The following is a 20,265-nucleotide window of genomic DNA, read 5'->3' as shown; positions in this document are numbered from 1 at the left end:
AGACAGTTCGGTGGTTCATCGATGTATCATCGTCATTCTCTTATTTTCTGTAAATAGTAGAGTACAAAAATATTTTGTTTCTTTTCGGTTTCTTTAGTCCGCGTCATTGTTTTCTTTGATGTTTTTCGTTTTGAAAATATTGTTGCCATACTTTTTTTTTGTTCTTTTTATTCATCTGGATATAGATTTGGCTCTTATATGGAGGCTCTTGTATAAAAAGAAGTTTTTTATTTCATTTCTTTTATAAAATAATTTTGATTCTTTTTTTTTTGATTTTTTTTTTTTTTGAAAAATTATTAGGCACGATCAATTTACATTTTTTCGATTTTGACTTGTTAATTTATTGCAATAAAATTACCTTTTGGAATTTAGTTTTTTCAACTTTTGAATATTTTATAGGTAATATTTTGAAACTGTGTATATGAGGAAACCATTTGGAAAAACATGATTTTATAAGGTAGAAATGTGAGGTATGAGGAGTATAGGTTAGGTTGGTAATATCATTATTATTTGATGATTCCACATAGTTTTCTACTCTGTTTTTTTTCTTATTATTTAAAATTCAGTCAGTCAGCATATAATGCATTTGAATGTTGTACAATTAAAATGTAAAACTATAAAATCCAATAGTAAGTTTTATAGCCAATGTACAATAATCGTGGTTGAGTTTAATATTATTGGTTCACTTATTATGGTGATACGTATGTGTATGTATATAGTAGTTATATAAGTGAATAATAATAATTTATGATAAAATTAGAAGTGTTGTCACTCGGTATGACATTGATCGTTGTTTAATGATTCTTTTTAATGGATTGTTTTTTTAGAGTTAAGCTTCTTTCCATTTACATTTCTTATTTCTTTTGTATTTTGTTTTTTATAATTTTTAATAAAAAAAATAGAGAATCGTGAGTTCAAAAAGATTAATGAAACAAATTAGTTGAAAAAAATTACTTTTTTATAAAAAAAAAATTGTAAAAGAAAAGATAAAAAAAATTAATGTTTTGTAAATTTCGTTTTTATTTTTTAGTTTATAAAATAAAATTGTATGATTAATTGGTAAAAATAAAATTTAGAACAATTTATTGATATTAAAAATATGCATATAAAATGTAAAAGAATTATTAACATAGAATGGAAGTTAACACAAGAACGGTTAAAAATTGGGATAAATTTATGGTGGAGAAGAAAATCTCCGAAGTTTTGCATACACGAATAGTGTTTCAATGGGCAGCTTCTATCTCTTGTCGAACATTTTATATTGTAATCGAAAATGAAAATAAAAGTGGAATACTTAGAGTGATTCTACTGCAAATGATCTCCACAGTAATGATTGCAATTCATTGTGCTGAACACTTCAGCAGGAAGCAAATAACTTAAATGTTATAAAAGAATAAAAGGAAACCATTTATGTGAATATAGATCTCACCGGGAACTCCTTTAAATAACCGATGGTGCAGGTAAGGTAATGTATTCATCTGCTCGTTTAAATTAATTTCTAAACAATTTTAATTCTTGAATTTTAGGCACTGCGAATAATTTATTTGGGAGCTACTTATCAAATAGAGCAGACTGCGAATAACCAACACTGTAAGTACTGAACTATTTATAACAACATTTTGAATAAAGATATTAAAGTCTACATAGATTGGCTTAACTTAAGGGAAATCGTCTCTGCACGAACTTCCAAAAAACGTGTTACATGGAATTTAAAAAAGTTAAAAGAAACTACCAAAAAATCAAAATTAAAGCGGGCAATGCCGTAAAACAGAGAGTGAAACATGTAAAATATTTTGGCATCTGCATAAAAGAACATCTGAAATGGAACAAACATGTCAAACAGTTAAAAACAAGCATTATTCCTTCCTATTACTCTGGTTATTAAACGAGCAGGCGATGTACCAATAAAAGCAGTAAAACTGATATATAATGGTCACATATTGTCAAAAATTCGTTACAACATATACAGCAAGTATCATTGTACTAAATTCCATGTCAATCAAATTGGTATTGTTATGAGTGACGTTAAAAGTTCGAGGTTTAGAATAAGGGAATTATACATGAAAACAAATGAGCTAGATAAACTTACATATTATACTCGTATACTTTGAAAAATACAGTGTTCAAAATTATAAATCAGGAAATGAAATTGACATTATCAATTACAATAAGAGGTAGCGTGCATAGCTATAACACCAGACACAGATGGTATCTAATGATATCCAAAGCGATTTGAACTATGAAATGAAATTGTTTAAAATTGCGGTGCAATAAAAATAGACAACGCCTTATCAGATAAAATAAGAAAGAGTAATCATTTTAAAATATCACTATATTCAAATCATCAATTTTAATTATAATTCATGCGAAAATTATACACAACATGCTATAAAAATTAAATCAAGAATTTCAATTATTAATAATAAAAATTAATGCTATGTTTTAAATTTATAAATATTTATTTAATATTAATTTATAATAACATATAATTCAAGTCATTATTTTTATTATAAAAATGTCAAAACCATCTATTTATATAATATATTTGTTTAACTATATTGTAAAATATTTCTTAATATAAATTTGTGATATAAACTTGTTTTTCCCTTCGAAAATTATTAATAACAGGAAAAATAAACAGGAAAATAATATCAAAGAAATTATCTTTTAAAAAATATTTATTTAAAAACATAATATTGCATGTACATACATGGACACATAAATAAATTTAATTTTAACCTTGAATATCATTTTAAAAAATCATATAAAATTAATTTTTCTTCATTACTTCGATCATCTTCGTTCGTATCGTATCATTCAGATTATCATCATCATTAACAGCAGCATCAGGTCTATTCGTTTTTTTTTTCTTTAAATCAACATTGAAAATAATTTTTGTCAGTTGTGTTCAACATTTTCAACATTGATGTATAAGGGAACATAAAAGGGTAATATTGTAGATTTGTTGTTAAAATGTCTGATCTTACAATAATTTAATATTTATGCAAAATATGATTATACATGTATGTTAATTTAATAATTATATTTACTTTAATAATTTATTTTTCTTAATATAGGCGCCTCTTCATAACATTTTTCTTTACATGGTTGTTTTTTTTTTTATTTTTTGTTTTCTTCATTTAAAATTAGTTCTATATTTGTTTTTTGTATAATTATTATAGGAAAAGATTTATAAAAAGAAAAAGATCTATGTATTTTTTTCTATTAGATGTACAGCCAGTACATAGATATGAAAATTTATGAGGAAAGATTTTCTTTCTAATATTAAATTTGATAATTAATTTATGCACTATTTTCAAAATAACAACACTGTAAAAAGAAAACCAGAGAATTCTGTGATTTTGGCAGATTAGATGAAAAAGAATTTAATGTAGTTTACAACTGGAAAATATTATAGGATATTATTGGAAGGCTGGTAATTGTAGCGAACCAGTGGTTGTAGTGAAATACAATTCCCTGACAAGGGAAAAAAACGTGAGGTTCAAACTTATGAGAGGATATTGGGGACAGGAAAGAGTAATCATGTTTGATAGCAGTGTTGCCATCGAAGCGTTGAGTTTATAATCAGTGATTTCGGAATAAACTCGTAAATAGTATTAAAAACTGACCAAAAGAATTTTAATGCTTTTTATACTAATGGAACATTTAATTTCTTTTCTGTTCAAATAAAAATCAACTATTTTCAACGTACGTATGATATGAATATGCTGTTTATACTAAGAATATTTGCGTACATTAATTAAATGATATCTTAGAGTCAAAAACAGAAATACATATTATATATTAAGAAATTCAACAAACAAAAATATAAATAAAAAGGAGAAAAAAATAAATCTATATGGAGATGAAAAATTAATAATTTATTCTCCTGAAAGACTTCCTAATAAAGAAAGAAAGACTAATAACTTGTCAAATTAATTTAGATTCCTATCGTAAATTGGTTTACATAAATTTCTGTAGGTTTTTTTTTGTATTTTTTCTCCTTTAATGTTTTATTTGTATATATACGTATATGTATGCATAGGTATTCCAAAAAGTAAAATGAAATGATCTTAAGATATATTATTTACACAAATGAACATACCAATATACAGTTGAACTTCGGTTAGAGCTACTTTAATTAGAGGAAAACTGCTGTTAGTAAATTTTTCCCTTCAATTCCTTCAGGAATGTTCTTACATTCAAATGCTCACTCTTAACCCTATGGGTCAAGAAATTCGCAATATCATGAACCGTTCCATGCATTGCCAATAACTCTTTGAATAAATTTTGTCGAACGTAATGGAAGAAACAACTTTCCATGGTGACAAACCTTCGTGTCTCGCCATTGAAAATCGACAATCGACGGTAAAATATAATAAGTATAGTAAACCTGTAAAATTGGAACAGGAATCTTGGTGCCTTGAACTTTTTCTTATCTAGAATCAACTGTATTTTAATTTAATAAGCAGATACATACATATACCTAGACAAATTTCTCTATTAATCTTCTATTTTATTATTAACACATAAAAATATAAAGGTGTTTGTTTGTGTGGATGTGTTATGCAAGTGAAAACTGAAAATATTTTTTTATTTTATAAAAATAGAATATGAATAAATATATAAAAGTTGATTTATTCAACCCATTTGAATTGGCATTCAATGGTTTATAATATTAAAATAAATTCAACAAACCAACCAACCATATAAGCCAACAACAATGTAAGAATTTCATCTAACCATCCATTCATCCGCATCTTTATATTCATATATATAGGAATATATGAACATATTATATTATAATTTATGTAGAATTTTGATGATCCAATCCATCCATCCATCCATTCATCCATCCATATATGTACACATAACTATCTATTCATTCATTTATTCATTTATGATGCATTCAGCCCTTAACGAGGTCTGTCAGTGAGCAAATTAAATTCATAAAGATATCAAATGATGATTATATAACTTTACTTGGTATACTCACAATTATACATACATATGGGTATTTTACGTTATTCTTGTGCTTTTTTTTCATATTAATTTTTTTTTTGATGTTCTTCATGTCAATTATGTTGTTATTATTTTTTGTCTCGTTCTGATAAGTATCACTTTATTTTTCCTGTTTTGGTTGTTGTTTTTTATATTTTGATGTTTGTATTTGATAAACTGAGATTATTGTAATTTTGGATGCTGTTTGTACTTATATACATATGCATATTCTATGTATGCTATTGTGTAAAATAAGTGACGACGACTTTTAGAACTACATTTATTTTTACTAATCGTCAAGGTGTTTATTTTATTTTTGTTTTAGTTGGAACGAGATTTTAAGTTTATAATGGTGAAATTAATGCAAATTTAAGGTCAATTTAAGTTATTCAGAAGTTTAAAATACAATACTAAGTTTACATTAGATCTGCACTTAGATAAAACGGGCATGGTTTGTAAAATGCGTTAAATTAATGAAAAATTGCCTATTATTAGGCGCTATTAAGTTAAACGTTGATTTATAAATATAGCATGAATTTGAATTACTTCTTGTATTTTTTGAAATTGTGTTTCTGAAAAAATCCAGTTGAATTTGACCCCATTTTGGAGAACCCATTTATGAAAAATGGCTCTTTGGGAGTGTTTTTGGGTATGTGTATGATTTAAATTTCTTGAATTATTTTGTTGAAGTGCATGTATTTGATCCGATATGTGAATGTTTGTCAATAGTTTTTGTAACGATTTCCTACTTAAAACGTTCAGTTTACGATCACAATGAATCCAACACACTTAATATATTTTTTTTTATTTCCTTATTATTTTGAGTAATTATCATTTAAATTTAGAAAGAAATGTGATGATGTACATTTTTAAAAATACCCACAATTTCCTGGGTACATATACGAACATAAATATTAAAAAATTATTCTAACTCTTCCGATTAATGGCAATTATTAGAGTATAATCGAATCAAAGTTAAATTCCCATAAAAATTCATGCATTATACATTATGGAATTAATGGAAATGTATATTAGATTTTTAATAGAAAATGTCATCGTTGTCGGTTACGTCATACATACAAATATGTAAATAGATAACAGCATTAACCTTTAATAATACCAACAGAGAACAAAATAATAATGTAAAAATACAATTTACTTGTTATATAAGGAAAAAATGCGACAAAAAATAAAAAAAATAAATAAAAATTATGTTGTCTGAACTGAAAATGCCATTTTAACATACATACATACATGTACTCACTAAAATTGCGAGTAAAAGAGAAGATTGAATATGTAAAAAAAAGGAAAAGGAAAAAATCATAACTTATAAAATATAATCTGCTCTCGAGAACTTTAAATGTCACCAGGCACCAAGTTTACTGTTCTGTTCTGCGCAAAATATGTAGAAAAATAAAAAAGATGAGAGTTGATGCAAACGCCGAAAGGAAGATGAAATAAAATGGGGGGGGAAAGGAGACTTGATATAATATTTTAGGAGTGTAAAATTAAATCAATGTTCAGTCATGAGTTTTGCCATTTTTTTTTTTTTTGAGAATTTCATAATATTTACTTCAAGACTTCAGGGCTTTACAAATAACAGTGAGTGTTGTTCACTGTTTATATATATGTGATATTTAATATGATACAGAAAGAGTTTGTTTTATTGTTGTCGTTTGCAGTAGTTCCTACGTATAGTGTCTTTTTAATAAGATTTTGTATTTTCAAGTCACATATCAATATTGAAAGTAAAAAGAAAATCTTATTGACAAGAAATACATTTGAATTTTTTCTTATCGTCTATCACATAATGTCTTTTACATTACCTATTACATACGGTCTAAACGCATTCTTACTTCTTTTTTTTTAATCTCTTAGCGGGGGGAAATTTGACTCTCTCCTTAACTTTAGAATCAAATTATGTACGTATTATGTATGCATTTATAAATTTGTTGAATGTACCTTCTACATATTATGTGTGTAATGTTGGTATGTCATGTATGAAATTAAAATAAAAGAATATTTAAGTCTCTGGATTATTAAGTGCTCTGGTGCTACCGTTAATATGATTTTTTCTTTATTTCACTTGCGGTTTTCAGACAATTTTTTTAAGTATAAAGAAAGAGGTTTAGTGCTTGGTCACCTTCTCTCTCTAGTTAATTAACTAAAAAGGTATAAAACATTGCAAAGCTACAGAAGACGACAAATCTTGCCACAGTGAAAAAAATATGCCACAATGGGTCTTACGGTCTTAAAATAAATTAATAAAACAATAATTAATTAAAATGTACAAAAGATTACAACATTAATGACAACGATGACGACAAAGCAATGTCATTATGTGTAATAAACTTTTAAAAGATGAGAATAATGAGTACAACTAAAAAAATTAAGCTATTAAAATTATTATATTTTTTGGAGGAAAATAATGGGGAAAAGCTTTTTGCCTTTAAAAAAAATTCATTAAATTAACTTCTTTTTCATATTGGCTCCCAAAATTTTTCCGGATTCAATATCAACTCAATTTAATTCTCCCCCTCTCTCATATTCTCTCTATTTACTCTTTTTATTTTTGTAATAATATATTACAATATAAAAATAATCGTAATAATTTTTGTGGATTACTAAAAAAAATTATTTTAATGAATTTTTACGTAGAGGATGAGAGAGCGAGAGGGAGGATGGGATGTGGAGCAGCAACATATTTTTATAACTTACAATATGTGTCATCTTATATATGCTATTCTTGTACATATAGCTAAATAATTTAATTTGTAAGCGGCTCACATTTGCACTGTGTCATTTTCTCCCCTTTAATTTTTATGTTTATATGTACAGATATGTACCACATATTATTAAATATTAAATGAAATATTAGATGATATTTTGTCTCTTTATTTTTCTTTTATTTTTTTTTTTTTGAGAACATAATGAGATAATTATAGAGTTCATAAAAAATCATAAAAGTTATGTATGCATAATGCAAAGACATCTTTTATTACACATTGTTTTAGTTATGTACATATATGTGTGTGTATCGTTTTAGTATTTTTTCAAAATAAAATTTGAAAAAATTGTGCTTATTAGTTTCAATTTGTTCCTCCGCCCGTCAGTCTAGCGTTGTGTTAATAAAATTTGTATGCCTTTTGAGTTAGAAATCTCTAACTCTAAAAGTTATAACTCCTGAAAGTCCGAAAAATTTCATTTTTTGACTATTTATTGTATCATAAATATTTTCTAAATTAAGCAACAGCACATAGGTATCAACACGCTTCATCTACCGCGGCACATACTTCTATCTAATGTTAGAATTGAACATTAAAAAGAAAAAATTGATGTCAAAGTTAACTGTTACCTAAGATTTTATACCCTTTCAACTTTAGGGGTCTTGATATTCGTAAAATTTGAATTTCGGCATCTTGTGTTTCCGAAACTACAAGCTTTTCCAAATTAGCGAAATATATAGAAAAGGTAATAGTCAATGCCATGCAATCAAAAAATATAAATTGTTTATCATTAACTCGTTAACTTAACTGTTAAATTTCTTTTCGCTTTGCTCATCCTAAATGTATGCAATAAATCGATTATTTATGGTATGCGCTTTAAAGGAATTTAAATAATATTGTAAACGGTTTTTAAAAGCAGCGTTTTCACATTTTCATCGGAAAACTGCTACTTTACAAACCATTGGTTTGATTCAAAATTATTCGTATATTTAAATATGAATTTCATTTAAGAATGATAATAGGATGTGCGCGAATGTATAAATTAAAAGACTTAAAATAAAATCAAAGGGGGATTCTGAAACTGAACTGATTCTAAAATAATTTTTGTAATTTGTAATCATGCTGCTAAATAATGCTTATATGCGCATAACCCATTTGTGGGGTGCGTATATATTGCATATTGTTAAACATATGAATTATTATAAGATTAAAAGGGAATTTCTTTAGATGATTTTTTTCCCATTTTTGGTTAAAATGAAATTTTGTGTTTTTAAAGTAATATTAAATATTTTTTTGTTTTCCATTATGTAATGTTTCGTCTCTATTTTTTAATAAATCCATAAATAGTATAATATTTCTTAGAAATTCTTGGAAATTTTATTTTATTTTAAGTCACAAAAATTATTATTAAAAAAATTCTAAAATTTAATAGTTCCTTTTAATAAATTAATATATTATAATTATGTTTAACCATAATATTAAAAATTAAATTTTGAAAATAAATTTTCAAGATTTTTATTAGAGATTTCAATGCAATTTATATTTCTATATTATCCCTACAAAATGTATATGCAGGCAATTAAATTAAGATAATAAAGTATTAAGTATACATTGTTATATTTTAAAAGATTTTTCTAAAATTACTTTATTGGAGCCGCATATAATCTTTGACATGATAAAGTTATTTTTGTAGCCGAAGAGTATATAATTTCTGTTATTGTCACCAGAAATTTATTCTACTGGTTTGGTTGTAAAATGTGTGCAAGTGAGTAAGAGTGAAAATTTAATATACAAAAATTCGATTGCCTTAAGTTGAACATAGAACAAGAGCGATTTTTCGGAATACACATTTTTAAATTGGATCACTCAGAATTACGCAAAATTACCTGTTATACTTGCAAAGATTATTTGCTTTCATGTGTGTATGATATTATATGCAACATACTGCACAGTTGATTTTGCCGTTCCGTTGTTATTCTGAGATAATAATGGGAATAGTCCGCCACTGCTTTAATTTGGTTTCTACAATTAAGTAGGATGCTAGAATCGTTATATCGTCTATAATACAGGGTATTTCGTTTCACTATTCGGTGGTTAAATATGTTAAATGTTCACATAATTGGGACTAAATCGATACACTTGTAACATAAAGACTTCTAAATGTCATTCAAGACAGTTAACTAATCGGATTTGATATCTACTAATTGCTTGTTTTTTTTTTTGAAGCGGCTCTTGTTTCAAAAGTACCTTGTTAATTATAAAAGACGTTGTTTCAGCAAATCATTTTTTAGTTGAAACCTTCCGGAAGGTTTAAGCAATTTTAACAAAGAATCTTCCTAACGGAAGGATGGAGTATATTATCTTAGGTCTTAAATATATTTACATACATAAATACAATATGATTTTTTTTTTGCTTTTGGAAAAAGTTACAAATTATCCTTCAACATTTTCAATAAATTTTGAATTCGAATTTTTTTTTTCCTTTATTAATCAATTTTTTTTTTGTTTCCCAATAATAATAATAAAAAACGGGGGTTAAAAAAACCCAATCTGTGCATAAATTGAAAATTATTAAAATTCGTAAAAAAAGAAAAAACAATAAAAATTTTATTCAATATTCATTAAAGAAGTCAATATATATTATCCTTTTGTCCTTATGAAAACAATAAAAAACAAGGAATGTAAAAGCTTTTGATTTTTTGACCTTTTCTTTTACTCTTACCTCTTTTTCCTTTCACACATTTTCAGTTTTACTTTCGTTTTTTATTCTTCCTCAAATGAAATACATACAAATAAAATAAAAGTTAAAATATTTCATTAGTTCATCATGAAAGGTAGAAAAGTAGAAGAAGTTTTAAGGTAAGGCAAAGGGTTCCATTCTGTTTTTTTTTTTTTGTGAGTGTACTGTTGTTGTTGAAAAAATGAAAATTATCATAATTTTTTCAATTTATTGCATTTTAAAATATTCAAAAAATAAAATATTTTAAGTATATACAAAAAAATGCTTGCATTAAACCAGACATACATACTTCCACACCATTCTATATGTTTCTAAAATTTACATGTGTAATAAGTCATTTTTGTGGCTAGGATTGTCTGTCTGCTTGGGACAAAATGCCACCTTGAATGGAGGGAAACTTCGTTTCCGTTATGGCTGTCGTCGTTGTGGAGACACGTTGTTATGGTTGTGGGCAGATTTTGTGGAGACACGGAGGCGACTGTCGTGTACGTCGTTTACGACTGCCCGAAATTGTTTTAGGTTTTTTTTCCAGAATGTATGGGGAATTGCTGTCCGATTCCCTTGATGATATCTCCAGTTTTATACTTGGAACAGGGATATTATAGTAGTAATTAGTCGTGAATGGTTGCGAAAAGTCTACAATCTATTATCTACAATCATTGAAATTACAGATATGTTGTTACCTCTTTTCAGCCGTTTAGCTTCTTTTACCTAATATACACATGATGTGGAGGTAACAGTTAGACTTCCCTCTTTATTTTAAAAGACATCTCTATATAATGCTGTTAAATTTTCCATATCACATTTGACGTAAAGTAGATAACTGCTACCTTTCTTTTTACCTTAGTCGGCTGCGCCTGGAAAGTGAGGACACTCGCCGGTTCTGTGGGGAGGATGGGGAGACCGCGATGCATCATCTGGGGGTGTATGATGCTCTTGCTCATGCTGAAGGCTTTGCCCTCATGGCGGCGGAGTTGCGGTTTTTCGGTTCTGGCCTCACAAGTTGCTTAAGCTTATCAGGAAGGTGGGCCTCGAGCGTGTGTTGTAGAGCATGCCCCGCACTTAGAGGGGGGCGCACAATAGATCTTTACACGTGGTCGCTGTGCACTGTTGCCTTCGTTGTACAAATCAACAAATGTACGATCTACCTTTCTTTTGATCGTTATTTTAATGCCGACATAATTTACGCTGAGCTGGGAGTGTTTTTATGTCTTCATTAGGCCGTTAGATTGTTCTGAATTTACTATGTCCAAAACGTTTTAAAAACTTCAAAGTACTTTCCGCAGACTTCTTTTACCGTCTTACCTTCCATTAAAATGTTTATGTCCGTTTAATTTTCTTATTTTGATTGAAAGCTGAAAGGAAGAAGTTATTAACAAGAATGTTAAAGAGTCAAAATGTTTTCGTTTCCCTTTTTAATATTTAAAATAATTGTAAACAAGGCAAAAAAAAAAATATGAGAGTATATTTAAATCAGTGTTGTCGTTTTATAATATTGTGTTACAGTGAAGAAGTTGTTGAAATTGCATTAGATAAGGTCTTACTGAAAGCAAAATTTTTTTATATTAAAAAATTGAATCGTGGTGAAGACGACTGGAAGTACTGCAGCGCTATATAATGTTTGACAAATTAACATAAACAAGTTCAGTGTTGGCTTTAAATTACAGCAAATGTAGGCAAATTGTAGTGAATGATGTTAAACTTCAGTAGAAATACGCAATTAGAGCAAGAACGGCAGAACTTTTTAATGATTTACTAAATTAATGTAAGTTGGTTTATAGATATGGCATTTATTTCCACATATATGTATATGTACATATATAAATGTAAAAGTGTATATTGAAATTTGAAGAAAAAAAAGAAATTTTTTTTTTGTCAAAAAATTTACAAATTAACCCTTTTCTTTGAGTTTTCTTTCTCGTTTTACTTTGTGCCTGTTTTTAATTCAACGTTCTTGACTATTGTATTTTATTTTTTTTTTCCTCGGCTCCAATGTAAAAATACATTCTTATACAAATACACGAGGATAAGTAGAAATAACGAGCAAAAAAAAAAAGGAATATTTGAAAAAAATTCAAGCAGGATACATCCCTGGAGCGACAACCAACAAGCAATTCATTTCCACATAATTTATGACAAACGACATCCTTTGGTTTGTTTATGTATAATTTTTATTTTTTAAAGGATTTCATATACTTACTTATTTTTGTTTTGTTAGCTTTTCTGTTCTTGGCAAAGAATGTCACAAATATTTAAGAAAGAAAATTGGTTTTGATTTGGAAAATCAGGAATTTCTCTATATGTCGGAGGAAAATATAACTAAATAGTTTGAATATTAGAAAAATGAAGCAAAATGTTTAACAGATTTGGATTTTAATTTTAGAAGAAAGAATTAAGAAGCAAGAATTGTTTCGTCCTAGTTTAGCCAAAGTATTCCTGAGTTCATGTTGAAAGGTAGTTGTTTCACATAACTATAAAAAAGATATTTGTATTTCTAATCACATTTTCTGCATTATGCGTTTGTGAGCAAATAAATTTGCTCAATAGGATTGGAAAATGATTGGCTTTTACTTATGATTTTGATCAAAATTTTTTCCTTCAATTCCAAGAAACTCAGTCTTTATATTATGATGTGAAAATCTAGACGCCCTATTTAAATAAACTAACTTTGCCGAATAATACTTAGTTTGCTAAAGGAAATTGCCTTTGAAGAAAAGTTTTCTGAAATAAGTATATGAAAAATCAACCAGAATATAAAAGTTAACAATCCTTGACATTAAAAAATATAAATAAAAATTACAAGAACAAAAAAAAATTTTGGATTTCTTACAAAGTCTAAAATAGAATCACATTTATATATACACACAATTACACATCAAGAAACAAGATATATACGCAAGTGGCATTATAAATAAAAAAACAACATAGAAGAGAAAAAAAAATTGTTTGGAAAAAGAAATTCATGCATACACAGAAGTGATAGACCTGATATCCTGTTTCTTCCTTTACACAGGATATTTATATAGAATATACTATACACACATATATTTTTTATAGCGTGGTATGTGCTTTCCTCTTCACACTTTACTTTTTCTTTATTTTCTTCATTATTTTTTTTTTCTCTCTTTTCACTTTTCTTATTTCATGACTTCATTGTTGTAGCCAATTTTCTATAAATTTTTATAAGTTTTATTTAACCTTCTTTTGTTCTCAAATTTACATTTGGCGTGAATTTTTTCAGTTTAGTAAATAAGTTATCCTTTTTCTCTTTTTTTTTTAATGCAGCATAAGGACTGAAAATACTGAAAAAGGAGGAACCTAAAAGTTATTCGGTTTGCTTTTTTTTTGTAACTAAGTGAAAAAGAGAAGAGAAGAAAGGGGATGGAGGGGGGGCTGCCTAAATAACAATAAAAGAAAGGCAAAAAAGAAAAAACAAAATTATACAATAAACCCCTTAACAAAGTAAAAAAGAATCATTCAAAAGAAAGGATGAGAGAATGCCAATGTTCGTACAATCGAATAAAGTCAGATGGGTCTTTTTTATCCTGTTTGTTCTTTGATTTGTGTTTTCTGTTTTATTTTCTTCTCTTTTTTCTCTTATCCATCTTAAAAATATCCTGAAGGATATTTATTCATGAGAAAAGACAACAAAACATTAAAAAAGAAAAGTAAAAAAAAAAAAAGATGATTGGAAAATTATTTTGAATGAATAGAGAGAAAATTTTTTTTCCTCCTCCTTTTCAAAGATCCTTTCATTTTTATTTTGACCCCCTTCTACCATCTACTCTGTTGGTTATGAGCCTTTTATTTACTATAAAAAGGTTATTAAATTGAATAAAAGAGATTATTCATTTGTTTATATAAAATAATAATAAATTTAGAAAGTGTATGAGATTGGGAGCAAGGAAAATGGAGAGAGAAAGGGTGTAAATGAAGATGAAAAAAAAAGACATAGGAAATGAGGAGGATGTAATAGAAGGTGGGATATGAAAATGGGTTAAGCTAAAGATTTGTTTATATTTTGAATTACTAAAAATGTGTGGGAATATTTGGGGGGGAATTCGAATTTGGATTGAAATGAGAACAGATGATTTCAACTTGAGAAAGATAACGTGTGTTTTGAATGTTACTTAAGTGGTAACACCGTATATTCCGTATATGCTTCATGTGGACGTGATTAAAATTAAAAATATTATTTTATTAATAATCACCACTTTTTGAATTGAAGTATGGAATTGGGTTTAATAAATTAAATCGGAAATATAGAACAAGTGACGGAAAATCTAATTTAGTTACAAAAATATAATCTAGTGGCAACAAAGAGCTTTTGAATCGAAAACTAGTTACTTTTGAATTAAATGTAATTAATTTCGAATTTCTTTTATAATTTTTAATTCCCGGTTATACTACTTTTCTATTATTTTTCTTGTATTCCTACCTAAAAGTGAATTTTATTCGCCCGGTTATCAATCCTTTGTATAAGTAAATTTGTAATTTATTCAAGGTTGTATTGTGGTTTTATACTCTTGCTTAAAGGTTTTTTTCTTTTTTAAATAAAATCGAGAATAAAGTTAAGAAGTTTTAATAATAAATTGTTTAAGGTTAATTCGAATTTAATGGGTTTAAATGTATTTTTCACCTTGATTTACGGGTTAAAATGGAAATAAAATATATAGGAAACGAATTTCATTTCTAGTTAACGTTTATCCTAATATCAGAGAATTACATAAACATTTAAAATATATAGAGAGAGATTATTTAATTTAAATTGGAAAATTGTAGAAACAAAAAGTGTGTGGTTTCAGTTTACTACTTGTGTAATATTAAATATGCTGAATGAAAGTATTATAAGCAGTTCTATTGGTATATGGAGGACAAGTAATTTAAAATAATTTATGATTTTATACTTATGATAAAAGTTACAAAATAATTTCAGGGTTTTCAAGATATTTCTAGTTTAACTTTGTTTTCCTCGTTTAGTGTTTCTGAATCTAAGAGAGGCTAACAGGCCGTCATTTAAAATACAGCGGTTGACATCGACACATGTAGTTTTGGCAGGAGAGTGAAATTCTCATTAACTTCAATATTTCTCAAAACGAATGAAAATTTTAGTTTTAAAGCAAGAATGTTAAGAACAATTAAGGGGAAGAAATGAGTAATTGGAAGATTGCTTTTGCAAAGTGCAGGCCAGTTATTTTTTACCATATTATTTTAGGCGACTACGAGCCTGATAACTCAGGCCAACTTAACCTCTTCAAACGTAAACATTTTTTTAGTACGATGGTAAAGGAACGCCATAACTAAATTTCGTCCTACCGATGACTTCTTTTAGGTAAATTTAATATTGGAATTCACTATTATTTGCATTTGCTCTGATAATATATTAAAAGCGTAGGCTGAATACGTTCATTTCATAATTGAATATCAAAATATATCATTATTACGTTAAAAATCTTTCAAAATTTTTATGAAACTCTAATTCAAATGTTATTGGTAATTTGATATTACAAATAAAATATTCATAAAAGTATGGATGAAATTTATTAGATTCTTAATAAAATTCAGTCCGAATATTGATTAAAAAGTTGTTATATTAATTTAGATTTATATCAGATATTCATATAGGAAAGAGTAAAATAAAACTAAAATATTAAGTGGAAATGATGATATCTTGAAAGCTAATTAATTTGTAATATTAAAATTAAAGAATTAAAGATTTTTATATTAAAAGGTCATAAAGTATAAATTTGTTGTTGGAATTTCTTTATAATTCTTTATATAATATTGAAAAGAAATGGGCAAAAATCAGAAATGTTTAAGTTAATCAACGAATTAGTAAATCGCATTAGTGTAGACGAGTAGAATGGAAATTAAACTTGCACTACATAGTTTCCGTATAAGGCTATAATATTAACTACTGATTTTTATTATAAGATTATGAACATTTGGAATTTTTACTAATTTATACTTGTAAAGTTTTGCGATTACGGTTGATTAATTTGATTTGAATTCTGATTATAGAATTAATTTAGTTTTATATTATTGAAAAGGTATATTTTATTTTGAGTTAATGTTAAAATTTTTTATTTAAATTATAAATCAATTTTATATAAGATTCTTAAAAGTATTGTATTTCTATATTTTTATTTAGGGAAAGTTTGCATATATTATGTTAAATTATATTAAACTTGTATAAGAAACACTGTTGAACAAATGAGGTCAACTCTAATTTTTGAAGTAATTTGAGAGTTTTTAATAAATTTTTGTTATTTGATTTAGCTTATTATTAAAACAAAATGATATTGTTATTCAAAATTTGCATAAATAACGAAAAACAAGCACTAAAATCGTATGTCAACAAAACATTTAGATTTAAAAGAAACACAATGTTGGGCGCCAGTACATAGGTTACAGAAAGTCATCTAGATTGTAGAGAATTATGATATGGATGACAAAATTAAAGAAAAATCAATTGTTAGCCTTAAGTTTTCTTTTGAATTAACATAATGACGTACTCATTTTGTATGAAACAGGTTCCACCTTCAGCATTTATACAAATACAAAATATTTAATTGTATTTCATGTATGCAATACGTTTATTCTCCTTGACAAAAAAAATTTAATTGAAATAAATTTTATAAATTAAATTTGATATGCTATTTATTCTCGGATCAAGTTCTGTGGTCATGAAGTGAAATTATTTAAGTAGAATTATCACAGAATCAACATATAGCAAAATTGTTAAATTGTGTGTCTTCAATTTCATCGCAAATGCAAATGATGGGCGATGGCCAGCTCCTTTGATAAGAAGTTCTCTTCGGGCATTTTTCTCAACATTAAGCTCTTCTTTAAGGGTTCTGGATTTGAAGTGTAGCTTTCAGAGCTTCGCTCTTTAGGAGTTGGTTGTCCATAACATTTATACCGCAGGCCTTCAGTTTCAGGAGGCTTTCCTCCTCATGCCTGCGAGCTTCTTCTAGGGACATACCGTTCCTGATATAGGATGCAATACGCCTTTTGGATGCACTAGAGAAATATTTTTTTTTAACCTGATTTCCGTTATGATTGGAGTTGCCGCGGTTTTCTTTGCTGGCGAGAGAGAGAGAGTTGATTCTCTATGTTCGTCAAGAGAAGCTCTGTTTCAGCAGATACTTGACTTACATTGTCTTTGTTGTCCTCGTTGTTGTTTAATTCATCCATGGCAGAGTTCGGAATAACTTGGGTAGGTTTATTGAAATTGAAGGAAGTTTGGTATTCAGAGTTCGCATATTAACGAGCAAGTTCCTCCTTAGCCACGCAGCCTTCAGCATATGCTGTTTCACCTTGATTTCGGACGCTTTAGTAATTTCAGTCGCCTTTTTTATTCTTCGCCATTATCAGAGCGATTTTGAGTCCTTTTGAATAAAGTCTTTTTCTCTAATTGCCATAGATTCAGTAATTATATTAGGTTATTTGTGTTATTTGTAGACTAATTTAAAATTAAGATTTTGATTTAATTCTTTGCAATCACTTACAATATTTATTCTTGATTTATATAATAACATGATTTACGCATGAATTAAATCAAAAAACATTATTTTGTTTATATTGTATCCTAAAAATGTTGTAAAATTCTTTGAATTTCATTTTTCAAAATAGAAATGTAATTTTGTTGACTAAGTGTTAAAAATTTTTGTCATTCAAAATCAAATATTAGAAACTTTTTTTTACAACTTCTTAATTGAATTTACAAATCAATTTGTAGAAATCAATTTTTCTATTTTGAAAAACATCACCTAAGGTAAAACATACAATATGTGTGAATATATGTCAAACTTTATGTACATATGTCACTGTACAGTAATATAATGTGAAAGCATTTTGTTATATGTAGACAAATTGTGTCAATTCATCTACATTGTACATGTATGGGATTCGAATGCATTGATGCGTTTTACCTTTATAATTTCTTTACATCTGTTTGCATATATCTTAAAGAAAATCTTTTTTAAATAAATTTTAAAAATGAATTTTATTTGACATAATATGGAAATGTTCAATCATTCTGAATCTTATTAAAATTGAAAATCATATGAGTATATAAAAGAAAAGTAAATATGTGATGGATATTGATTTTTAATGATTTGTAATATTAGAAGCTCATTAAAGATGTTGTTACGAATGTACGTAAGTAAAATTATTTTCATGTTTATATTTATTGTACAATTTAAAATTTTAGATTTACTAAAAATAATATAATGAGAGATTTCTTTTAATCTTTGATTAGTAATTATGTTTTTATTTCTCATTTACCTATGAGTTGTTTGATTGACTTGGAAAATGGTTGTATGATAGTATGCATACAAACATTTTGTGTTGTAACATGTTGCATACGTTTATGGTATATAACGAAAATCTTGAAACTCAAATTACTTTATTTGACATCAGTTTATATTTTCTTAATGAATTATTTTACTGAGTTCTAACATAAATTCACAATATTTAAATCACATTTATTTAAATATGGATTCAAAACAAATAGTAACTGTACATAAATTATACAAGTGGTTTGAATGCACATTTCGATGAAGAAATTTTAAAATACTTGCTTCTAATAATTTATCATTTGACAATCTGTGACCTAAATTAAGTATGTGTTGATTATAATTTATTGGACAGTAAAATATTTATTTGTATTTACAATGAATATAGCAAATGTAAAATTTCTTAAAAAAAAATTAATTTAATTAAATTGATGGTTAAAACTTGAATAAATTATTAATAAAAATATTTTATTTTAAAAATTATTAGTAAAATAATTAATGAAAATAATAATAAAAAAAAAATAATCAATATAAAAGTTAATCGGATTAAGTGTACAAGCCAGTCTCATTTACTTACTTGGTTTTTTTTTGGTATATTGAGCTCTTTCACTTAGTATTATTTACTCACCGTTAAACCAGATGTATAAAAAATTAATTTAAATGCAATTTTATATTATTTTTGTTGTTTGCTTCTGTTTTTTTTTAATGAAATAATTGTTAAATAATATTTATTTTCAGGCAGAAATTTGTGTTATAAAATCTTCACTTTTTTAATATTACTCTTATTAAGTTCAAAATGTGCGTGAAATATTTATTTTGTGAACGAAAAACAACAGCTTCGCAGTGGGTCTAGGTTCATGAATTTGTGAACATGTTGATATCGAAGATTCGGCAAGCGCCTTCTAGATAACATAACACTGTCGAATCATATGTGGGGTCATCTCCTCCTGTTGCAGGCAAAATCGACATTTAATTCCAAACAACAAAATTTTTCAAATCGAAAATTTGAAAGGAAACACCTGACGACGTCGATATTCACACTACTAATTTGCGCGGTAGAAGTTTATACCAAAATTTCCACTTCTCTAAGAGTCTTTCTTGTTGTCACTATTATCTTAGCAGTTATCTTGTAGTACCTCGTATAACATTTATGTTTTGCACATATTCAAAAATATGTAATCATTTCTATCCAATAAATTATATGTTTATGCAATCTCGATTAATATGAAAGAATAAATCGAATTCTGGAACACATGCACAACGTAAAGCAACTGAAAACAAAAAAAAAATAGTTTTTAACCATCCTGAAATTTTTTAATTTTCAATGAATGCTTCTTTTAGCCGCCGTACATGATTTATTCTTATAGAAGACTTAAAAACATCGAAAACTTATAAACTATTAAAAGACGTTAAATTGCAATAATTTATCTGATTTGTTAGCTTCTTGACATTTGAATGAGACTTTTATGCAGATTTTCATTTATTATTATTTCTTATT

The sequence above is a fragment of the Condylostylus longicornis genome, unplaced genomic scaffold (genome assembly GCF_029603195.1).
Source record: "Condylostylus longicornis isolate FDR11 unplaced genomic scaffold, ASM2960319v2 ptg000083l, whole genome shotgun sequence".
In the NCBI taxonomy this organism is placed as follows: Eukaryota; Metazoa; Arthropoda; class Insecta; order Diptera; family Dolichopodidae; genus Condylostylus; species Condylostylus longicornis.
Note: the sequence above shows the minus strand (reverse complement) of the source record.